At 37.7% G+C, this 25032-nt stretch overlaps 1 long non-coding RNA gene across 1 annotated transcript in view; it reads left to right on the plus strand.

Moving 5' to 3' along the window:
- LOC307192705 overlaps positions 1–25032 on the plus strand; it is a 796377-nt gene that overhangs the window by 637501 nt on the left and 133844 nt on the right. The window contains exon 7 of the long non-coding RNA XR_013830162.1: positions 21823–21877. This is a non-coding gene — a long non-coding RNA (uncharacterized lncRNA). The remainder of the gene's footprint in view (positions 1–21822; positions 21878–25032) is intronic.

Genomic DNA, 25032 nt, shown 5'->3' on the forward strand with positions numbered 1-25032 from the left:
TTATTGGGAAGAAGTAGATGACTGGTAAGTGAAATACACTTTAAAATGAATCAGCAGAGAGAGTCAAAATAAAAGTCCTGAAATACATAAATCTCCCAGACGTTAGTAATATGAGTTTTCCTTCTGACAGATTTGGTCATGATGGGCAACAAATAATAAATATTACAGTTTTCCCAAAAATATGTCCAATATTCTCGTCATTTAAGAATACTTTAAATTGGGAATTGGGGACGAACAGATACACACTACTATGTATAAAATAGCTTAACAATGAGGATTTACTGTATAGCACAAGAAAATATATTCAATATCTTGTCATAACCTATAATGGAAAAGATTCTGAAAAAGAATACACACACACACACACACACACATATAACTGGGTCACCTTGCTGTATACCTGAAACATTAGATATCAGCTATACTTCAATAAAAAAAATAAAAATTTAAAAAATTTAAAAGTATACTTTATATACAGAAAAACAAAATCCTGAACAGCTATAACTATGGTCCCTCAATAGAAACATTAGCAAACCTGGTTTTGCCCTAAGAGATCTAAAATTTGGGCTTCCTTTTGAATAAAAAAAATCAATTCTATCTTTCTTCCATCAGAAGTGTCCAATCCAAAAATGCAAACAAAATAAGCAAACTCTCCCTCATCTATCTGGGCCATGAGAAATCAATACCAGGAGGTATGAGATTTAAAAGTAAATTTAAAGATTTACTTAATGTTATGAAGAGAAATAGAAATTTAACTTGAGTTTCCTGATCCCTGATCCTCGTTACTTGGCTCATTCACTAGACTAGATGAACTTGTCATAGCAAGAATTTATTCACGGTTCTATTTGGAAATGAGGACTTCGCAATAGTAATTGGAGGCAGCAATGATACAGAAATGAGCAAAAGACTTATCTTTACTACTTTTATTAAAATTAGAGTGATGGGTTTGGTTTCCACTAACAAGGCAAGTCACACTCATAGAAATATATGACTATATATATTCATAGTTATCTAGAGAAATATTTATATATTCCTAGTTATGAATGAGAAAATAATCAAACTCATGACAAGCATTTGTTGAAATTCCAAAGCAGAGTTCAAAGGGAACAATTCAGTGCAGATCAGGTAGGGAATTTTCCCTGGGTCGCAAGTTTGCATCCATTCCCATAATATAGTTGGAGCTTCCGCAAAACAAAAAGTCAGTGTGGCTTTGTTGATCACATTCTCATTTGAATACCTTAGACAATCCATTGACTATTGCCAGTGTGAACTAGGGAATTCTGAATTGCAACATATCTTGAGAAGAAATAGTTTACTCTGGACACTTTCTCTAAAGGCTTACACTGTAAATATGGAGGAGTTGAACTAGAATATCTACTAGACGTTCTTCGGAAACTTACTTTGTTTGTTGTGATGGTTGTAGTTCACCAGCATTTTTCTCACTGTGTCTGACACTGAGTTATTCATTTTAGTAAGTGGTGGAGTTCTAACTTATGACCTCCAGTACGGCTCTTTGTCAAGAAATTTTGAAGCCAGGAGTTGGAGTACCACGTGAATAAGAGGCTTTGCTTTTGGCAGTGAGGACCACCTGGCTGTAAGTTTGAGAATAAATAACCTAAGCATAGAAGCATCTGTTTACACATGAAAAGAGATCTTACCTTTGTCTCTTCTAGTAAACTACAAGTAAAGAATCCTCCTTACCTAAGCAGGATCTCTTTGGTTTGAAAACATGTTTTTCCCTACTCTTGACTGTTTATTAGGTGAATTTTTGTTTTTCTCTCTTCAGGTCCAGCTGTTTTTTGGTACCCGCCCCTGTAAAATGAATACAAACACTAGAATGATTTGTAACTTTGTTACTGATTTTTCAACACTAAATTATATGCGGTTTGAATGCGTTTAAACACGGATTGGCAAACTTTTTTGGTAAAGGACCAGAGAGTTAATATTTTAGGCTTGGCAGGACATACGGTGTCTGTCACAATTCAACTCTGCTTCTGTAACACAAAAGCAGCCATAGACAACATCCAAATGAATTAACATGGTAGTTTTCCAATAAAACTTTATGTATGGACACTGAAACTTGAATTCCCTGCAATTCTCACATCATGAAATATCCTTCTTTTGATTCTTTTCAAACATTTATTAACGTAAAAGCCATTCTTAGTTTGCATGTTGTCCAACAACAAGCAGGCTAGATTCAGCCCACAGGCTGCAGTATGCCTGCCTCTTCTTTAAAAGTTTCCCCTGAAGAATTTAATGATTTTTCTTGAAATTTCTTTTACTGTGTCATTAATTACTCTGGCAAATAGTTTTCGGTGGGAAACGAAAAACTTCTACTTACTGTCTCAAGTTACATAGAGGGATCAGGTTGAAGCGTCTTACTATAGGATGATTCCTACAGGAGACAGGACAATATGGTCCCTGTTAGTGTGACAGTATTCTCACTGATCCTCTTCTTCTTGGGAACACACTTCCAAACCTCCTTTGTAGTTGGTTTAGGGCTGCTTAACTAATTTTGGCCAATAGATTGTGATGGAATTACGTACACTACTGCTGTCTTCTGTGAGATTCTTAGCGCTTTCTCTCTTCCCTTGTCAACTGGCTGGATGTAAGAGTTCCAGTAGAGGACTCAAAGCCCTTGGAGGGTGTCAGAGCCAACAGATGGAATAAGCCTGGATCCCTGCACCATCTCAGAAAGAACTGCCCACTCAGTGCCCAGTTTGGGTGTGAAATGATCATGAGATAAATCTTCATGTTGTTAAACCACTGAAATGTGGAGATTGGTTGCCGCAGCAGAGCCTAGCCTAGCCTGACTAAGGCAATCTGTTTTCTCGGCCTGAATGCTTAATAGAGTGTGTAGCACGTAGCGAGCGCTGCATAGGCATTTGTCGATGGCTGATAGCTATCCAAATAATTATAAATTTTACAATGTCATGTTGTATATTACTAAAATGTAACAGTATGTTATTAAAATATGTGTTTTAGGTGACAAGGTTTCACTCATTGTACACATGAATTCAGAAGAAAGATAAGGTAGAAATCCTGTTCTAGTGTGTTGAACGCAACCACACGTACTACAGTATTGTGTTCATTCTGGTACAATGGCAAACATTTGTTGTGGTGATACTATGTGCCAGGAACTGAGGCTAGAGATACAGATATGAATCATTTATGACAGATCCTAAGCTCAGTTTTCTGAGCTTCAAACTTCACAATTAAGCTGGGCAAACCTGGGGGCTTCCCTGGTGGCGCAGTGGTTGGGAGTCCGCCTGCCGATGCAGGGGACACGGGTTCGTGCCTCGGTCCGGGAAGATCCCACATGCCGCGGAGCGGCTGGGCCCGTGAGCCATGGCCGCTGAGCTTGCGCGTCCGGAGCCTGTGCTCCGCAACAGTGAGAGGCCCGCGTACCGCAAAAAAAAAAAAAAAAAAAAAAAAGATGGGCAAACCAGAACTAACCAAAGAAGAGAAACCAGAGTATTCAGGAAAGGGACATATATTAAAAGTACCTGTCACCTATTTAAAAACAAAACAAAACAAAACTTATTTTGTGCATGAATCAGTGTGAGTGGTGAGAATACTCAGATGAATAAATCATTTTCCCATGCATTAGGGATGGGAAATTTGTGGGAGATGGAGGAGGGTCTGTATATACCAAAGACATATACTTCCAGCTCTGTGCGTACAGGATGAAAAGTAACTAGCTCCTCCTGAGGACTCTAAGGAGTAGCATTTGAGCTGAGTCTTTAAAAGAAGGATACGGGTCACTTGGCAGATAAGGGGAAGGCAAGTGTGTCCACGTATCTAGTGGGAGGGATATGAAGCAGAGTGAATGATGTCGTAGAATGGGGTTCACGGGCAAAAAATAGATACAGGCAGGAGATGAGCAAATGCCAGTTAGGCCAGGTCATGGAGGTCTTAAATGGCATTTCAAAGGGCTTGAACTTTCCTTATTGATAGCATGGAACCACTAACAGTTTTGGAAAGGAGGAAGTAGCCTGGACATTTGTATTAAAAAATAAATAAAATTTCAGATGCTGAAGGTGCTATAAAAGCAATATAACACAATAATTATATGTCTGTACAATGTCATATTATATATTATTAAAATATATGTGTGATGTGTGACCTGGTCCATGAACTGTATTTTAGATGGTGGCCAGAGAAGACCTCTCTGAGGAGGTGAGGTTGAACTGAAACATAGAAGATAAGAAGCTGGTCCCTTAAGGCCAGGAAGAGGCACATGTGCAAAGGCCCTAAGCAGGATTGGAGTTGGGCATGTTTGAGGGTCAGAAAGATGGCCAATGGGACTAGATCACTGAAAGAAGGCGGGAGTGGTAGAGTACGTGGTCAGAAAGTTCAGTTGGACCCATTAACATAGTCTTTCACAACATGAAAGAAGTATGGATTTTTTTTCTAAGCACAGTGGGAAGCATGTTGAGGGTTTTTGGACTGCCACTCCAGCAACTGTGTGGGAAGGAGATTGTATACAGGCTGGAGTGTAGTACTAGCTGAACAGTTGCTGGGGAAATTGTTGGATCATCCAGACTACAGATGAGAGTGTTTGCACAGGAATTGGAAAGAGCTAGATTTCATTGGGATGTATTTTGGAGGAAAAGCTGAGCGAACTTGTTAGTGGTTGGTTGTGAGAGCTGAGATAAAAGAGTGAGTCAAGTATCACTACTAGATTTTCACTCACTGAGTCGGGGTAGGATTGTACTTACCGAAATGGGAACAACCAGGGGGAGGAAGAGAATGACAAAGGAAAAGAGAGTCCTGATTACCCACACTAAATAGAAATTCCTATTAACTCTCCAAAAAGAGTTGTTGAGTAGACAGCTAAATATCACAGTTTAGCGTTTAGAGAAGTCAGGGCTAGAGATACAAATTTGATAATTAAACATATTAATTATAATTAATGCCTCGGAAACGTATGCGATCATCTAGAAGGGAGTGTAGAGAGAGCAGAGTTGAAGCTTAGGACTGAACCATGGGGCATTTCAGCAATTACAGATTAAATGAACTGGTGAGGAGGAACAAATAAGCCTGAAAAGAAGTCAGTGAGCCCAGAAAATCAAGGGAAGTTTGCTTTAAAAACACCAACGGGAGAGAATGCTTCAAGCAGGAAGGAAGGAAGCACCCTTTCAAATGATGCTTGAGAATTCAACTGAAAAGAGGACAGAAAACTGACCCCTGGATTTCTCTGTGTGATGGTCATGGCCGCCTTGGCAAGAGCCCAATGTGGATGGATTTTTAAAAATGAAACAAAAACTTGAAACAAGAGAAAGAGCAGCTATAAATATCTCCTAAGAAGTTTTCATTGAAGACAGTAGAGCGGTAGGGTCGTAGATGGAGGGAAATTTGAGGATAAGGAATGTGGATTAAGAAGGTTGACACTGGAACATATTTGTTTGTTGGTGGGAACAAACCAAAACCAAAGGGAAGGAAGAAATCAATGGTGTCGGAAAGAAAGAGCATGATTGTAGTACCAGCATCATTGAGAAGGCAAGAGGATAGGGATACAGAGAACAAAAGGAGGGGTCGGTCTTAGCTTTAACTCTATATGTTAGAGCAATTTCTTTCAAAAGGTTGATAAAAGCGTACAAACTTTCAGTTATAAGATGAATAAGATCCGAAGATCTAATATATACCATGGTGATTGTAATTGAATTGAATAATTGAAATTTGCTAGGAGAGTAGAACTTAAATGTTCTCCTCCAAAATAAATAAATTTTAAAAAGAAAGAAAAAGGGGAAAAAAAGGAAAGGTAAATACGTGAGGTGATGGATGTGTTAATTAACTTGATGGGGGAGTCCTTTCACAGTGTATACATGTATCACATCATCACTTTAAGTAACTTACAGTTGTATTTGTTAGTTATACCCCAAGAAAGCTGTTAAAAAAGGGAAGGCAGTGAGTGAGATTACAGCTGCTAGTAGGTTGATTTAAGTAGGGCAGCTCTGTTTGTGTCTGTTTTACATAGTTTTAAGATTTGGAGGGGTAAATGGATCCCCCATTGGAGGAGTGAGTATTTAAAAACTATGTCATTAATTAGTAACAATCATTAGAAAGTCCTCCCTTGCTTGAATCAAAGTTCACTTTCAACTTGCCAATATCATGAATTTGGACATATACACCTTCAAGTATGGTATGGTTAGCAAAAGATTATTACATCCTTCAATGTGGGTGGTAATTCTGTTAATTTTGTCCAAGAGTACTTTAAATACATTTGAATTTACAACAGATTATTTGGGGCTTGTTTAATATGGGTCAGATAAAATTCTAGATTTTTCATATTTGTAAATGTTAATTTAAATTGCCCTTATTTGGGGCTTACTTGATCGGGAAATAGCTAAAAAATTATATCTATTCATTTTCAGCTATTAAATATATTTTATCTTAATGATTTTCTCTATTAGTAATCTAGAATTTTGCCTCTTTTATCCAAAATACTGAGTTCCTTTCAATTTTGAGATATTTCATATCTTCTCAGTCAGTGGTTCCTGAATCTGTTAAGTCTCAGTAGAAAAAATGTTTGACTTATTTTTTCTCCGAATACATCTATCTTTTATTGAACAATCAACTTGACATTTTGCTGATTTCTCAAGCCTGTTTGTAATCTCCTTCCTGAATACCAGGACAAGTCTGCCTCTCTCATATGTCAGTGGAGCATCCTGTTCATCCATGTTTCTAAAATATTTTATTTACTGAACATAGAGAACATTAAAAAAATCCTGACTCCAGAACAAGGTTCGTCTATGGTAACAGTGGTTTCTTTACACATCTCCTCCTCCTCTTTCTGTTTGTCAGTATCTACAGAATCAAATTAACTACTGAGAAGACACTCAACATTCTTGAAGCATAGTCTTTTAGACTATGTTTAGAAGATCACATTTATACTTCCTCTGCAGTAGTCTTGAGTATATGAAGTCAAGTTTTGAGTAGCTGTCTGACTGTCCCAATATTGTCTTCTGTCACCACTCCTCACTTCAAAATATGCTGGCTTCTCCTTGCAAAGTCCTCGCACAGCTTCCCATTCTTCCATGGGATCAGATTTAACTGTTTATTCCATTGCATCCTCTATTCCCAAGCAACAAAATTTGTTTACTTTTTCCTTTCGTAGGAATATTAAGTCAGTGCCTCCTATTTTAGGGTTTTGATATTGTAATACTTATTTCCAGGAGTAATTTCTATTGGGGTCATTCTAATCTGAACTGTGGTATGGTAACAAACAGCCCTTAAAACCTCGTTGGCTTACCACAACCAAAATTTATCTCTTGCTTAAGAAAAGTCCACTGTGTATTGGGAAGCTCTCCAGGGTATCCGTGGAGCGAGTCATACAGTCCAGTGGCTTCTGTCTCGTGACACCGTCATATCAAAAAATGAAACCAAGGTTACCTGAGAGCAGGGAGTGGCTGGAAAGTCACACAGAACACCTAAAAGCTCGAGACTGCAAACATCACTAATTCTCATAGCATATTGGCCAGAACTACTAACATGGGCCCATACTTTCAAGGGAGCTAGGAAATGTGGGAAAGCATATTGGTATTTGCTGAGGAGTAAAATCTCCTGTCAACCTTATTAGTCAAGATTTAGTCAGGAAAACAGAAACCGCTCTAGGTATTTCAAGTAGGAAGGGATTTAATACAGGATTTTAAAAGGCATATATAACCATGTGAAGGACACAGAATGTGAAGGTTAGGCAAGACACTGCTAGAGTTTAAGAAATCATTTTTCTCACTTATTGACGTCTATTTGCTCCAGCACCACTTATTGAGAAGCCTCTCTTTCCTCTATTGGATTGTTCTTGTACGTTTGTCAAAAATCAGAACATAATTACCGTGACTAGAAGCTCCAGTACAATGCTGAACAGAAGTAACAAGAGCAGTCATCCTTGTCTTCTTTCTGGTCTTAGTCTTAGGGCAAAGAGGTCAGCCTTTCACTGTTAAGTGTGGTGTTAGCTTAAGGTTTTTTGTAAGTGCTGTTTATCAAGTTGGGGAAGATCTCTATCCCAATTTTTCTGAGAGTTTGTATCATGAATGGGTGTTGAAATTGTCAAACGGTTTTTCTGTATCAGTTGATGTAATCATGTGAATTTTCTTCTTTAGCCTGTGAATATGGTGGAGTACATTGATTTTTTCCAAACAGTGAATCACTCTTATATTCCTGGAATAAACCCTACTTCACATTCTGTAATTCTTTTTACATACTGCTGAATACTATTGATGTTTGTTATTAATATGATAAGGATTTTTGCATCTATATTCATGAGAATATTGTTCTCTAGTTTTTGCTTTGTTTTGTTTAACACTGACTTTGGTTTCATTATCAGAATAATATTAGCTTTATAAAGTGGATTGGGAAGTTTTCCTGACGAGATTGTTTAAAATTGATATTAATTCTTCTTTAAACATTTGGTAAATTCTCCAGTGAAACCATCTGGGACCAGAAATTTCTTTTGGAGGAGCTTCTCAATTACGAATTCAACTTTGTTAATGGTTATAGGGGTATTCAAATGATCTGTTTCATATTGGTTCATTGTGGTAGTTGGTGTTTTTCAAGGAATTAGTCTTGAATTAGGTTGTCAAATTTATGTGTGTAGAGTTGTTTGTTGTATTCTCTTTCACTTTTGATGTCTGCAATGTCTGTAGTAGTATCCTCTGTTTTATTTCTGATATTGATAGTGTCTTTCAGTTTTTTCTTTCTTTCTTGTTGTAAGTTTGTCAACAATTGATTCCATGAAGCAGATATTATTCTTATTTTCTGTTCCAAATTCATTGATTTCTGTTCTTTATTATTTCGTTTCTTCTCCTTGCCTTGGGCTTATTTCGTTCTTCTTTTTCTAAGCTCTTGAGGTGAGAGCTTATGTTATTGATTTGAGTTTTTCCTCTTTTCTAATGTTAAACATTTAGGGCTATAAATTTCCCTCTCCATACTGCTTTAGCTGCTTTCTACAAATTTTGGTATGTTGTATTTTCATTTTCGTTCAAGCTAATGTGTTTTTTTTAATCTCCCTTGATGTTTCCTCTTTGACTCCTGAGTTATTTAGAAAGTGTGTTGTATAGTTTCCAAGTGTTTGGAGCTTTTCTTGCTATCTTTCTGTTATTGATTTCTAGTTTGATTTCATTGTGGCCAGAAGACACACTCTGTATGATTTCACTTCTTTTCAGTTTGTTGAGGTGTTTTATGGCCTAGGATATGGTCATTTTGGTATTTGAAAAGAGTATGCATTCTGCTGTGATTTGATGCAGAGTTCTACAATATCAATTAGACCTTGGAGGATGTTGTCGAGGCCTTATTTATTCTGCTGATTTTCTTCTAGTTCTAGCAATTGTGAAAATGAGGATATATATATATATATATATATATATATATATATATATATATATATATAAACATGTATAATTGGGATTTATATGTCTATAAAATTTTGGATTTTCCTTTCAGTTCTTTCAGTTTTTGCTTCACATATTTTATAGCTCCATTGTTTGGTTTTTACAGCTTCTTGGTGAATTGACCCTTATATCATTAAAATATAATGCCTCTTTCTGTTCTTGGTAATATTTTTGGATCTGAAGTCTATTTTGTCTGTTTATATTACTATGGCCATTTCTGTTTTCCTTTGATTAATGTTTGCATGATGTATCTATTTCCACCCTTTTACTTGCAATCTGATTCTATCACTGTATTTGAAGTAAGTTTTTTTAAGTTATTCTATCTAACTCTGTCTTTGAATTCATATAGCTAAACCATTTACATTTAAGTAATTAGTTACCTGTTAGGACCTAAGTCTGTCATTTTATTGTTTGTTTTCTATTTGTTCTGTTTTTCATTTCTCTGTTTTCTTTTTCCTGCCTTCTTGTGGGTTACATGAACGTTTTTCAGCTCCCATATTGTTTATCTGTAGTGTTTTTAAGTGTATCTCTTTGTTTACCTTTTTAAGTGGTTCCTCTAGATACTATATTATGCATATATAAATCATCACAGTCTACTGATGTTCACATTTTACCAGTTTGAGTAATGTATAGAAACTTCACCTCTCTTTATATCTCTTTAATCTACTCTGTTTATAATATAATTGTATTAAATATTTCTTCTACATGCATTTAGAGCCAAATAATTGGTTTTAAAAATAATGTAATTTTTGCTTCAACCATCAAACGTAACTTAGAAAATTCAAGAGCACAAGGAAAGTCTCTTGTATTTACAAGTAGTTCATGTTCTTTTTCCTTCCTAATGTTCCAAGTTTTCTTGTTTCATCATTTATTTTTTCTGTTAAGAGAATTTCCTTTAATCAGTCTTTTAAAGAAAATCTGCTGACAACACACTCTGTAGTTTTCCTTCATCTATAGTTGTCTTGATTTTTTCCTTTATTCATAAAGAATGTTTTCATTGGGCATAGGATTCTACATTTCATTTCTTTTCTTTCAGCACCTGCAAAATACTGTGTCACTTCTTTTGGGCCTCCATGATTTCTGATGAGAGATCCTCTGTCATTTGAATTGTTTTTCCCCTATAGGTAAGGTGTTGTTTTTTTCAGTTGCTTTCAAGATTACTTCTTTGTCTTTAGTTTTTAGAAGCTTAATTAGGGTGTGTCTCAGTACAGATTTATTTATGTTTATTCTATTTGAGTTCACTCAGCTTCTTGATTCTCTAGTTTTATGTACCTTGGCAAATTTAGGAGGTTTCATTGGTTGTTTTTTTAGGTGCTTTTAACTCACTCTCTTTTTCCTCTCCTTCTGGGACTCCAATAACACAGATGTTACATCTTTTGTTATGTCCCAGCAGGTCCCTGAGACTCTCAAATTTTTTCAGTATATTTTATTTCTGTTGTTCAGATGTGATAATTTCTGTTGTTCTGTGTTACCATTCATTGATTTTTTCTCTGTCCTTTCTATTCTGCTCTTGTCCCCATTCACTGATATTTTGTTGTTAGTTGTATATTTTAGTTCTAAAATTTCCACTTTGTTCTTTTTTTACAACCTTCTATATCTTCACTGATACTTTCTGTTTATTTTCTAACACATTATATGTTTTTCATTTGTTTCATGCATATTTTAATTGCCCATTGAAGCATTTTTATCATGGCTCCTTTAAAATCTTTGATAATTCTAACATCTCTCCCATCTTGGTGTTAGAATCTATTGTCTTCTTTCATTCTGACTTAGATCTTCCTGGTTTGTGGTATTATCAGTGATTTTTCACTTGAAATCTAGATATTTTCGTATTGCGTTATGACATTCTGAATATTATTTCAACTTCTGTTTTTGCTTACTTTTCCTTGTATGGCTCCAACAAGAGAAGGGAGGAAGCATTGACTCCTTACTGTCAACTGGTGATAGAAGTACAGGCTCCCCACTCAGCTTTTGTTGACACCAGAGGTGGTGATGGAGTCCACATTATTGCTGGGTAGGGATGGAAGTCCAGGCTCCACTTGTGGTCTCCACTGACACCACTGGAGATAAGGGTGGGGAGGGATGTCTCATTACCAGTTGGTGGGGATGAAAGTCTTAGCTCCCTACTTGAGCTTCTCTAACACCATCCCAGTAATGGTGCTGGGGAGCCTTGTTACAATCCAACAAGGGTGTACATCTGTGCTCCCCTCTTGGCTTTTGCTGGTGTGGATGGAGTGCAACCACATTTTTTTCTGTTGTGTTTGACCTGAGTAGAGTCGTTATTTTCTAAAAGCTTTCTATCTATTAGGCTGCCCCTTTCCAGATTGATTGGTTGAATCATCAGTTGGCTGCGTCGGGTCTTAGTTGCAGCACACGAGATCTTCGTTAAGGCGTGTGGGATCTTTCTTTGCAAAACGTGGGCTTCTCTCTAGGCGTGCGGGTTTTCTCTTCTCTAGTTGTGACGTGCAAACTCCAGGGCATGTGGACTCTGTAGTTGTGGCGTGTGGGGTCCAGAGCACATGGGCTCTGTAGTTTGCAGCACACAGGCTCTAGTTGAGGCGTGCGAGCTCAGTAGTTGTGGCACGTGGGCTTAGTTGCCCCCCGGCATGTGGGATCTTAGTTCCCTGACCAGGGATTGAACCTGGGTCCCCTGCATTGTAAGACAGATTCTTTACCACTGGACCACCAGGGAAGTCCCTTTCCTGATTCTTTGATTAGAGAGAGTAGGCTTTTGTTCAGTGCTGCTGTTTTTTCATTTGTTTTGTTGTTGTTGTCCTTTTTTCTTTTTTCCTTTGGTCTGTACAGATTAGTGTTTCTGGGTTGCTGACTTCTTCAGCTCCAGGTCTGAGATATATGAGGCAAAGAGAAAACCCAGAAAACTGACCTCTACCTTGTTCCTTGAGTACTGTGATCCCCTAGCTGGTCTGCCTTCTTTTCTCTGTCTTTTAGAGGTGTAACTTATACATTACATATACTATTCCAGGGCTTTTAGGTGTACTTAAGTGAGAAAATTGGGGAAAACCATGTCTTTCCAGAAGTGGAAGTCCATAATTCTTTTTTGTAAAGGTAATATAAAGCTCTAAAATAAAGATCTTATTTTTGAGGGTCAGGCTTCCACATTTCATATCATTTAGTAAGTAACCAATCCTACTCACCGTACTCAAAATCACTGGTAACTAATAAGTCAATAATTCATGTCTACTTACACATGGCACCTTCTGCAATCTTCTACTTACCACAAGCTCCCAACGGGGAATCTGTATTTTTGATACTACCTGTTTAACTAAGACATCCATCTCTAATAAAGGAGGACATGTCTTTGGTCATGGAACTGTATATCCCTGATGGACACCCCTAATATTCTTAGAGGGTATTGTTTAGCCCTGATGATGTGTGTACTGTTAATTTGCCTGTCAGGACTAGCACATTCTCATTTACCACTTCAGTTAAATACCTCCAAAGTCTGCTTTGGAAGTTCATTTGGAAGAAACACTCAAAATAGCTTCATCCACTCTCAAGTCTTTGACTAATTGACCTTCACAAATATCACCCAAATGATGGCTCCAGCTTAAAGTTATTTTCTGAGCTCCAGAGCTTTGGATACAACTAGCCACCTGACCATGTAGTCTATGTGTCCCTTTTTAAAAAAAATTTTTTTAATTGAAGTATAGTTGATTTACAATGTTGTGTTGGTTTCTGGTGTACAGTAAAGTGATTCAGTGGTATAATATATACATATATATATATTATTTTCAGGTTCTTTTCCATTATAGTTTATTACAAGATATTGGATATAGTTCCCTGTGCTATACAGTGGGACCTTGTTGTTTATTTTATATATTGTAGTTTGTATCTGTTAATCCAAACCTCCTAATTTATCCCTCCCCCACACCTTTCCCCTTTGGTAACCATAAGTTTGTTTTCTATGTCTATGAATCTGTTTCTGTTTTATAAATAAGTTCATTCATAGCTTTTATTAGATTCCACATAGAAGTGATATCATATGATATTTGTCTTTTTCTGTCTGACTTGCTTCACTTAGTATGATCATCTCGAGGTCTATCCATGTTGCTGATATCTATCTCTGCAAACTCAGTATCACCCCACCTAATCCATAACACTGCCTTCCCTATCCCAATCCATCAAACTTAGTCCTTTTCTAATGTTCCCTGTGTAAAGGTATGGGTATCATCATTTAGGCAGTTGAACAAGATAGAAACTTGCAGCATTTTTGATGATTCTTTCTCTCTGGGTATATAAGGGTGTCTTTGACCCATAAGTATCCAGCAGTATGCTATTTAACAACCTAGTTCTCCAGAAAGAAAATGTAGACGTATATATTTAAATTTATCATAGATATTATTAGCATAAAGAATGTGTTGGGACTTCCCTGGAGGTCCAGTGGTTGGAACTCCATGCTTCCACTGCAGGGGGAACGGGTTCGATGGGGGAACTAGGATCCCACGTGTGCTGTGTGGCACGACCAAAAAAAAAAAAAAAAAGTTAAAAAAGAATGTGTTACACAGTTTACAATGATGATAAAATATACGATGCTCTTTGTAAATTTCATGTAGACAATTGATTCTCATAAAATATTTTGTTTTCTGAAAAACTCTTGGGTCCATAGCCAACTTATGGTTGCAACTGACAAGCGACTATATCTGATAGGTGTGTTGGTTGATCGTTTGCTTTATACATTAAAGAGTAAGACAAGAGTGAAACAACATAGATGTATGTCAGAATTTCAGCCTTTTATCAATGATGTGAATGACTTCTTTGCTGAATCAGATCATTGTTTTCACATCTTGGAGAAATATTTCTTCAATTTTGTGTGATATTAACAGTGAAATCTCTGCAGACATGACATACTTTTAAAATTAATGGGTATTATTAACGTTTTCTCCATCACTTTCTTAAGTCTACAGAATCAACAAGATACTAAAGCAAGCTCTGATTTATAGCCTTTGACAATTACCAAGGAGTAAATACTCCCTCTCTGACTGATTTCATGCTACCAGTGTGACCTAATTGAATGTGGAGTTGAAAAAATTTGCACAGTAACACACCATCAGACATTTCCCATAGAAACACAATAGACATAAATAACCTCAAGAGCCTAGGTAATAGTAAGATAATCAGGAATTCATTACTTTTGAATATTTATTAACTTTGTTTTAATATAATTAATTGCCAGTTTATATAATTTAATTTTTAATAACGTCTGTGCCTAACAACCAACTAACAAAATTCCTTAAAGTTTGATTATCGGCTCTTGTAAACCAGTCCATGCCTATTCCAGCACACTACCGTAAGCAGGCCCTGATGATTCTGCTAAAAAATCCCCTAAACTACTTTACTTTTCTCTACTTCTAGCATCTTCACCCTAGCCTGAATTGCCATTGTTTTTTTCTTAGGCCCTCAAAATAGCCTCTTGGTTTTCTACATGTACACTTAACTCTTCCCAACTTATTCTTCAAGCTTCAACCAGAGGAATTTTCTTAACACGCTAATATGATCGTGTTATCCAGCACATCCGTTAATTTATCTATTCAGCAAATGATTATTGAGTTGTGTATCCCAGGCACTAATTTAGTTTTTAGTTGACTAGGATAAATGTGAACAAAAGACAAAAACTCCTGCTTCATGAAGAAAACCTTCTCCTGGGGGGATATAGACAATACTGGCAGACCTCAGACATATTGCAGTTTTGGTTCCAGACCACTGCAATAATGGGGATACCACAATAAAGTGAGTCATACGAATTTGTTTGTTTCCCAGTGTGTACAAAAGTTACGTTTACACTGTATTGTAGTCTATTGCACATAATGTGCAATAGCATTATGTCTTAAAAAACAATGTACATACCTTAATTTTAAAATAATGCTTTTGGAAAAATGATGGAAATAGACTTGCTTGACACAGGGTTGCCACAAACCTTCAATTTGCTTTTTTTTTTTTTTACAATCTGTGAAGTGCAGTGAAGCAAGGCGCAGTAAAACGAGAACGAGGTAGGTCTGCATAGTCGTCCCTCTGTAGCTGGGGCGGATTGTTTCCAGGAGCCCCTGCAGATTCCAAAATTCACGGATGCTCAAGTCCCTTACATGAAATGGTGTAGCCTTTGCATATAACCTAGGCAATCCTTCTGTATACTTTAAGTCACCTCTAGGTTAACTTGTCATACCTAATTCTATGTAAATAGTTATAAATACAATGTAAAGTGCTGTGTAAATAGTTGTAAATACTGTGTGTAACTAGTTGCTGGCAAATTCAAGTTCTGCTTTTCAGAACTTTCTCGACTTTTTTCCCCAAATATTTTCAATCTGCAGTTGGTTGAATCCACAGATGCAGAACCCAAGGATACAAAGGGTTAACTGTATGTAAAACATAACAAATAAATAAAGTGTACTGTACATCAGAAGGCAATGAATGCTACAAGGGGGGGTGGGATGCAAAACAGGCTAAGAGTAAAGATGGCAGGGAAGTCACAGTATTAAGTCTGGTCCTCAGGTGATGCCCCACAGACAAGGGGAAATTTGAGCAAGGGCTTGACGAAGGTAAGGGTGCGTCCATTTGGAGTGGGCAGGGGGAGGAGATAGCCAGTGGGCACAAGGAGCCCAGTGTAGCTGGAGTACACTGAGTAGGGGAGGGTGGTGAAAAAACTTAAGTCAGGGGCTGACAGAGGACAGAATATAGAGGGTCTTGCAGGTCGTTGTATGGACTTCAACTTTCACTCCAGTTGAAGTAGGGGACCATTGCTGAGTTTTGAACAGAAGCATGTCAAACTTTTTAAGTAGATCACGCTTGCTAAAAGCCTTCAGCTGCTTCCCTTGCTCTTGAGATGAAGTCTAGTGTTTTCATTTCTTAAGTAATGTGATCTTTGTGTCCTTGCCGCATCTTCACCTCCTGCTTCTCTCCCCGCTTTATTCCTTTAGGTCTGTTAATAGGGTACTGTTTTCTGCCTCAGACAGGGACCCATGTCCGGCACTCAGAGCTGCCTGGACTTGTCCTTCATAATACCTATCATACTAGATGATTGCTTTTGATTTTGTGATTAATTGCTTGTCGTATAGGTTGCCTACCTCCGCTGCTACTCTCTGCTGGAAAAGAAAGTTGATTCGAGCAGGGCTGTTATCTCTGCTCTTCACTGATCTATCTCAAAGGATTAGACCAGGCCTTGGCACAAGGTAGACGCTCACATATTTGTGGACTGACTGAATGAATGTTTTATGTATTAATATATTCCAAGTGTTTAACCTAGGGTCTGTCTCATGATACACATTCTGTAATTTTCTTGGTGGAATGAATAGGTAAGCAAACACGTGTTGGGTGGATGAATTGATGACTGAATGAGTGAAAAGAAAGAATAAATGAATGATTGGCTTATGCCATTCTCTATTCCAGTACTGAACCCAAAGTCTGGTTCATGGTAGGCATTCTGTATTTTTTTTTTTTTTTTTTTTTTGGTACGCGGGCCTCTCACTGTTGTGACCTCTCCCGTTGCGGAGCACAGGCTCCGGACGCGCAGGCTCAGCGGCCGTGGCTCACGGGCCCAGCCGCTCCGCGGCATGTGGGATCTTCCCGGACTGGGGCACGAACCCGTGTCCCCTGCATCGGCAGGCGGACTCTCAACCACTGCGCCACCAGGGAAGCCCTGTATTTTTTTTAATAAATAGATGATCAGATGGATGGATGGATGGATAATTGAATGAGTGAATTAATGTGAAGGTATGAATGAATGAATCATCTTTAGTAAAGTCACAAGGGTTTCCATCCTTCAGGAAGAATATCTGTTTTGCCCAGAGTGGGTCACTTGATCAGCCCATTAGTTCTCTACTTGGTTTTCTGCCATGGATCTATTTTGAAGAACATTTTTATTAGCTTTGGAGTCAGTTGCAAGGGACTTTTGAATTCTCTTTTGGCTCGCCTGCATTCTTGTTCGCACCTGACCTGCCATAGTTTGTGGATCTCCCTGGTTTCCTTACTTGGGACACATTTCCAGTGTCCCTTTGATCTCTGGCACATACTTTTGCTATGCTTCCAGTAAGGTGTTTTGAAACAGTCTCCAGATTTCCTGTGGCTTATTGACTTTTTAAATTATTCCTTTCATTTCTTTTTCCTACCCAGTGCCTACACTTGTTCTTAGGTTCCCTTTATAAAATTGAGTAACCACATGATATATAAATTTTCTCTCCCAGCCCAGAATGGTCGCTGTATTGTGATCACTCAGAGACACTTTTTCTTCCACGTCTTGTCCATCACTCAGCCCAAGTCTAAAATATTCTCCTTCCTTAATAATTCTGAAAGGTATTTTTCTAAGAAGAGGTCATTTATCTTATTCAATAAGCTTATATTCCATTTCTGATCTATATGTGAACTGTGAATAAATTAGTCTCTGAGAAAGCATAGAGAATGCTGTGTCTGTGTGCTATAGAATGAATGTATCTGTGTGTGTGTATGTGTGTGTGTGTGTACACTGTATAATGAACAGTCACTTTAAAAACCATCTCTAATCATGATCACTTTCTGGCAGAAACAAAAATCTATTGAAATAAATGTCATAAGATGCTTTGGGTTCCCATCTATGGAGATGAAATGCTAGTTTGTTTCTTTTTTGTCGTATTTTCACCTTCCAAGTCCTATTTGGAGATAGAATTCAACAACCCAGTGGAAATAGGAATCATTTAACATAACGAAAAACTAGCTTTCACTTTTTTTTGACCAAGCATTTCATCAGTCAGGATTTTTCCTACCAAAGATGTTTATTTTCAACCATTTCTTGCTTTATTTGGCTAAAAGGTACGTTCTTTGCTACATTTAATAGCCACATGTATGCTACCCAAAGTAGAGATCACGGAGTTTTCATCTGCAGATTTTTACCAGACTACAGTGAACCAAAGAATATGTTAGAAATTTGACCCTATGGTGTATATATACTTCTTGCAAATATTTTAGCAGACTGGCTGGTCTTCAAAACTTTTATACGATAAAACACTTTCATAGTCGATGTTTATTCAGATTATAGATTGTGGTGTGAATGTAATAGATTTTGTTTTAAATAGCGAAAACTGAAAGCGTGCCTTTTTTCCACTTCAAACTTTTGACTTGTTCAAGTTATAGTGAAGAAGCTTTAAAAATTTGGTGATATGTTTCCCCCCCATGATACTGACATAGGCACACAGTTACCTTTTGTTTCTTTTTGATTCAATTTCATTATTTGTCGTGCTGGCCGTGGTGCACCAATAAAGCCAAAATATCATATTAGAATTCATGACAGTTTTCACATTGTATTATCAATATGTGGAAATAATTGTCTGCTCTGAGATTAAATTACATTATTGTGTATCTTTTTCATGCCTAATAAATAATGATGGATGGCTTTTATTTTCATCCCCACCTGCAACCGTTTAGTCACCCCTTGATTGTTGAAGATAAAATAATAAAAGGCAAGTGTTATGTTGCAAGCAGAAGAATGTAGTCAAAACAGTTGTATGTTCCTTGTTTCCATTTGCATTATTTTAGTCCCTAAAGAGCAATGCATGGTGGTCTATAAAAGAGATCAACCTGGGGGAAACCTAGAAAACAGTTGCCATAAATGAGGGGAGAAGGATGTGTGAAAAAATTTTTTTTTCTGGTAGAACAATAATTATTTCTTGGTGCACGATTCTTAATCTGAAAATGAGTTTTTTGTTCTGCTCTGCAAATCAGTTACATACAATTAGAATGCAAAGCAGAGGCACGTCGTACTGTTTAGCCTTTTTAAAATAGAAATGAAAACAGCCCAGAAATTTTAGCAAAGGTGAACATGCATGCTAGGTAATTTTGAAATCTGAAGACATAAAACCATGCATAATAAAAAGGCTACTCCAAACTCATTACATTTTTTGAAACTGGCAATTGGGAAGCTTAATTTTAAAATTCGAACTTGCATGTTTGGGACCTTATTAACTATATTTTGAACGGTCAGTTGCGTTGCCAGTGTTTAGGTGTGTTTTCTTTGTTCTCCTGTGTATAATTCCATTGCCTCATAATTCAGTTTTATCTATGTTTGACCTGTTCAGGTTTTTCTTTTAATTGTCCGGTATTCTGCTTAAGCAAAATTGATTCATCCTTTTTGGTGAAACTTTGGAATTGAAATTAAAATCAGCAAATGTTCTGAGTCTTCAGGGGAAAAGAATTGCCTCTGAGTTTTATGATACTCTTATATTTCATCTCTGAAGAATGTCAGACTTTTTTTTAATAAAATGAATAGATGCTGTTTATAATGGAAACTAGTCATTTGATCATTTCAGTTACAACAGTGAGGTAAGAAAGCAAACTGTAGACAAAATCTTTCTTGATATTTGGTTATGAGTCACAGGCTGAGTCTACAGAACCTTTTCACGTGATCGGCTCTGTTATCTTTAAATCAAAAGATGACAGTCTTCTCAGGCACAGCAGAGACTGAGACCAAAATCCAGAGGTAATCCTATGAAATGTCAAGTTACTGCAGAGAAATGGCTTGAAAAATAGGCCAGTGGTCCATTATTTGACGAACCCCAAGTGAACACTTAGGATTGTGGAGTCTGTCTTTCGCCGGGCATTCTATTAACGCTCTTCCCAATTGTTTGAGAGCATCGATTTAAAAAGAGCAAAGGGGCCTTTCCCTTGTTTATGGCTGTTTTGTTATCTGACTAGCCATCTCCCTCTATAATTAAATGCCGTGAATAAAGTAATAATAGACATAATTTTATTTGTACCGTCACTCACTGCAGAAATTACATCTTTACATCTCCTACGAGAATCGAAAAGCAGCCGAGAGCTTGTTTCCTTCACATTTGAGAGAGCCGTGCTGAAGTCGCAGGCTTTTCTAGATTCTCTGCGCCTGCAAGGAATTTTGTGTGTTAGCAGCCTGTGAGACAAATTCACATGCAGTGGGTACATACGTATTTATCTTCTTTTGACGCTCAGGATTTTCCTTGGCCCAGGAAAACACCTTAGAAGACTAGCCCTGCAAAGCAGACTTGCATAAAAATCACCCAGAAGTTATAACTGGGACATCCGTCTGCAGACACAGAGCTACACACTGTAAAGAAAGTAAGATTCAGTACATGCCGTGTAAGTCTTCTAATGAGAAGCCCCTGCTGGTCTTTTGTCCCTACTGTGTTCTGCGGAAGTCCTGAGAACCCAAGGCTTTATCCAAATGTACCTAGCCCCAAACATTATGGTCTCGCTCCCTGGCATACAGAAAGTTCTAGAATGACAACTCCATGGGATAGTTTTATTTTTCTTTTGCATCATCTCTTGTCTGTTCTAAGTTTCTTCAGCCAAAGTCTTCCTGACGTGACCTATCAAAAAAAAAAAAGAAAGAAAACATGTTGGAGGAACTGTACCATAAATATCGAAAATGGAAATGCTGAACTAGCTCCATCAAAATAAACCATTCTTAGTGCTGTAATCATTCTTCTTTTTTCTTTTTTTTTACTTTTACACTTTTTATCCTCCTAGTGGCTTGCTAGTTCTAGTAATGCTTCCCGCGTCTGTGCTATATATATGAAGACATTCAGAAGTTTTTAATTCACATCAAAATTATTAACTTTCTTGGCTTACATATTTGCAAGAGGGAGAGGTATGAGCAAAATACTTACATCTAAGCATGCACTAAAATATTGGAACCTGAAAACTCCCCCGCTGTTAACAGTTAATAGTTCAGTGCTCTGGGCTTACAGCAGTGATTCTACGCTTCTCACAAGAACATTTGGGAAAAAAATACTTCCAACTAATAAAATTAGTGTTAAAATGACACCAAACGTCAGCATCTTTGAAGCTCTTTTGACATTTAGAAAAGTGTGTACACAATTTTAGATTTTTTAGGCAGTGTACCTATTTACAACTGTAATTTTTAACATCGGGGGGAAAAATCAGTTTGTCTGAAATATAGGCAATGTTCACAGCATTACCACCAGCAGTCATTTTGGATTAAGATTCTTAAAATAAACTTACTCACCGAGCAGTAAATACTTGTCCAAGTGGATATTCTGAATGTTGAAATTTGTTAGTAATTTTGGTTGAACTCATGCAACACAATGAGATTGCTTTCACTTTTCCAGCAGCCATCATAAGTCACATTAGGGTTTAACAACTAGTCCTGGGTTCCAGAAGATATTGTGAGAGAAGGAAAAACAGCCTCTTTGGCTGGAGTTGTGGAAGGAGGGTGGGACCTTATGAATTAGATGACTACATAAGATGTAGGCAGTTTTTTTGTTTTGTTTTGTTTTTTTAGGCAGTTTTATTTTGGCAACAAATCCAGGCTTTTGCATTGGGTTTGGGTTTTTTTTTTTTTCGTCCTCTTAATTCAAGTACACGTCTACAAGTCACCTAGAAAAAGAAAGCTTCTTACCCATCTGCAGAGCACAGGTTAACTAATAAGTAATATTACCATTTTATCTTTCAGGTTACAGTATCGTGAGTTTAGGAACTCTGCGAGCTGTAAGATGATCTGCCCTAAGGTAAGTGACTAGGATCACAGAGTAATAACTCAAAGGTGAGCTCAGATCATGTCCAAATTCATGTGAAAAGAGGTACATGTTTGATGAATAGTTGAGATGGTGTCATAGATCAGCTTTCATCCTTTGGTGGAATGTCTGGTGTTCTCAGTCGTCCTCAAAATATTATATAAAACACTTAGAAAATAGCACCTTGAGGGTGGTGATTTCTCAGGTGAAATAGTTCCCTGAACTTATCAAAAAGTTTTATTAGCTAGGCGTTTATTTGGAAACTGTGGAACAACAGGAATGGCTGGTGAAATTTATGTCATCTTCCATTGGACCAGTTGACTTTCCTTAGCAACAACAGGCATCCTAATAACAGGCTCTAATCCGCCTGTCCAGACCAAGGACAATTTGATATAGCTCCATGGTAGCATATTTTAAGCTTTTCTTGAAGTTCAGGAATACATCTTTCAGAATCCGCCAGTACTTTAGAAGCATGGCTCGCCAAACCAATCAATCTAGTACAAAGTTTGTTTTTAGATTCCGAGTTCCTTGTTACTGCTTTGTAAGCAGATGTCTTCAAAGATATAATATGATGAAGAGATTATGTGATTTTTGGGTGTAGCGATTCTGCCAGTTATAATTAAAAGGGCCAACATCCAAGTTTTGTTTTCTTTATAAACACTGCGGAGTGTGTCAGTGGCCAATCTAAAATTACCCACAGAAGAGTGTGTGCTCTCTTCTTTAGCACAAGATAATGAAGATGGTGTGTGAAATGCGCCATGGTTATAATAAGCTGGTGGACTTGCGGTCCTACGCGCAAACTTGTCCAAATGTAATTATAAGAGTTTTAAGAGAATTGTTGCTTCCTAAACTGACTACTCAAGTGACTCAAAAGTTAATATCACCAAATTAACACCCTGACTTTGAAGGTCTACAGTTGTACCTTAGAAAATAGCTACTTGGAATTAATCATCCTTTCTTACAGGGAAACAACATCTTTTAGATGCATCTCAATGCAGGGGGGCCTATTCAGCATTCCTTGTAGACATTGCTTCTGGAAAGGTGTAGTGTATCTAAAAATGAAAAGCAACAAGGAGCTGGGCACCCAGATCTTTTTCCCATGTATGGAGGAGAGAGGGCCAGTATGAACCTGCTCTGATGTTTATGTGTTTGGGAAGGTGTGATTGCCAGGCTCGACTGCCTGAATCACAAGGGCAAGAAATCAGATTGAGGCCCAGAATCTGACAGGGAACATCTCAAGATGATTATCTAATTGTAATCCTCTATAGTGGTGGTTTTCATATACAGAGAGGAAAAAAAATGAGGATAAAAGATTGGAGACATCAGCATATAATTCTCTCAATGATTGGGAGATAATCTAAGAAAGATGGCCCTCCATGCTAGAAATCTGTGTGAATCAGGGAGGCTGAAGACATCTTTCTCCTTCCTGTTTGGAGCATAAACCTTCATAAATTCTGTGGAGAAACTGAAATGCCATACTGTCGTCCCAGTAATGAGAGTTGGGGAACACCAGTGCCTCTTACAGGGAGTCCCTCTTGGTGTCTGGTATGGCTGAGTGACTTGTAGGTGTCACAAGGGCATCGGGTGCTAGAGTCACTGAAGACAAAATTGTCACTCAAACCAGCCTCATACTTTGCTGCAATTTGGTTTGCCTTGGATGTTCTCAGTGGCCTAAGGCAAGCGTCTCCTGTTTCAAACCTACCAGATTGAACTACTAGGTGATCTGGTGATCTGTAATTGCTTTCAAGGTCGGGGGCGGGGGGGGGCATAAAATTAAAAGTAACTAAAATTTACCAGAACAACCACCCAGTCTCAAAAGCATTTCCAGTGCTGAACTGTTTTTATATATCTTTTTATTTCTGGGGTATCCATATATGGATATGTGATGTGTATACTGTCACATACGCTCTTCATGTAAATATAGGTACATGTTCATGTTCAATCCATTTTTCTACAGTGTAGCCAGAGCGGCCTTTATCAAAGAACAGAAGGCAAATCTGATCATTTAGTATCTGAGCAAAGAGGAAAATACTTACTGTAGTCTGGTTTGGCCCTGCATTCTCATCCAGGCTTGGTTTATACTAATGCTGTTCATTCTCCCTCCCATACCTAATCTGGTCCTCTTTCACGTTGCCCCATACTGTCTGAATTCCACATAGTAATTGCATATCTGTCCCCCTAACATGGAATCTTTCCTCATGGGCACCTCCCAGATTAAGGCAAATACCTCTATTTTTGTGTCTGATAAGATCATGGTTCTCATGTCATGGAAATGATCGTGGTTGTAATCGTACATTTATATGTATGATCCATTGCCTAATGTCTACCTCCTGGTCTATAAGCTTCGTGAGGAAAAGCACCATGTCTATTTAGTTCATTATTACATCCCCCACACTTATCCCAATAAGCACAGGTACCCCAAAATATTTCCGAAGTGAGGGAATGAATGTCTAGAACTGTTACTGAACATTTTGATTATGTTCTCCCATATCACAAAGGCCATATAGCTGTATTATAATATATCTGATGGAGCTCCTAAGGGATATAGTTGGGGACTTCTCTATTATATTATTTTTTCTAGTCAGGTTAAGTAATCGCAGCTGCTGTAACAAACAGGCCCAGCATTTCAGCGGTTTGACACAGCAAGGGTTGATGTTTTACTCTTGGCATAGTCATATGTGAATTGGGAATGGGGCCTTGCTGTGCCCCCAGAGACACACATGGACCCAGGCTACTTCCTCCTACTGCTCATCCTTTCATTAAATCTCAGAGTCCTCCCTGGATTTTTAGTATCTCTCATCCAACAGGCAAAGAAATAGAAGGCTGAGGCTTACAAGTGGATGTATGAGTTCTGTCCACATTCTATTGGCCAGAATATAGTCACCTGATCCCACTGGATTGCAAGGCAGGCTGGGAAATGTGGCCTTCTTTGTGCCTCGCATGGTTTTGTTCCTGCTACAATTAGGTATAACTAAAATTTGCCAGCAGTTCCTGGATACTCCAAAAATTATATTGTCAGTGAGAAAAGGAGAACAGTGCTCAAAACCAAACTCTCAAGGAAGGCAACTGCCAACATTGAATGGACTGATTTAGTGGTATTGTGTCTGTCTAGGAATGTGCTACATGGTTTGGTAAATACAGTTTTCCTA

This window comes from Stenella coeruleoalba (assembly GCF_951394435.1).
Source record: "Stenella coeruleoalba genome assembly, chromosome: 10".
NCBI classification, from domain to species: Eukaryota; Metazoa; Chordata; class Mammalia; order Artiodactyla; family Delphinidae; genus Stenella; species Stenella coeruleoalba.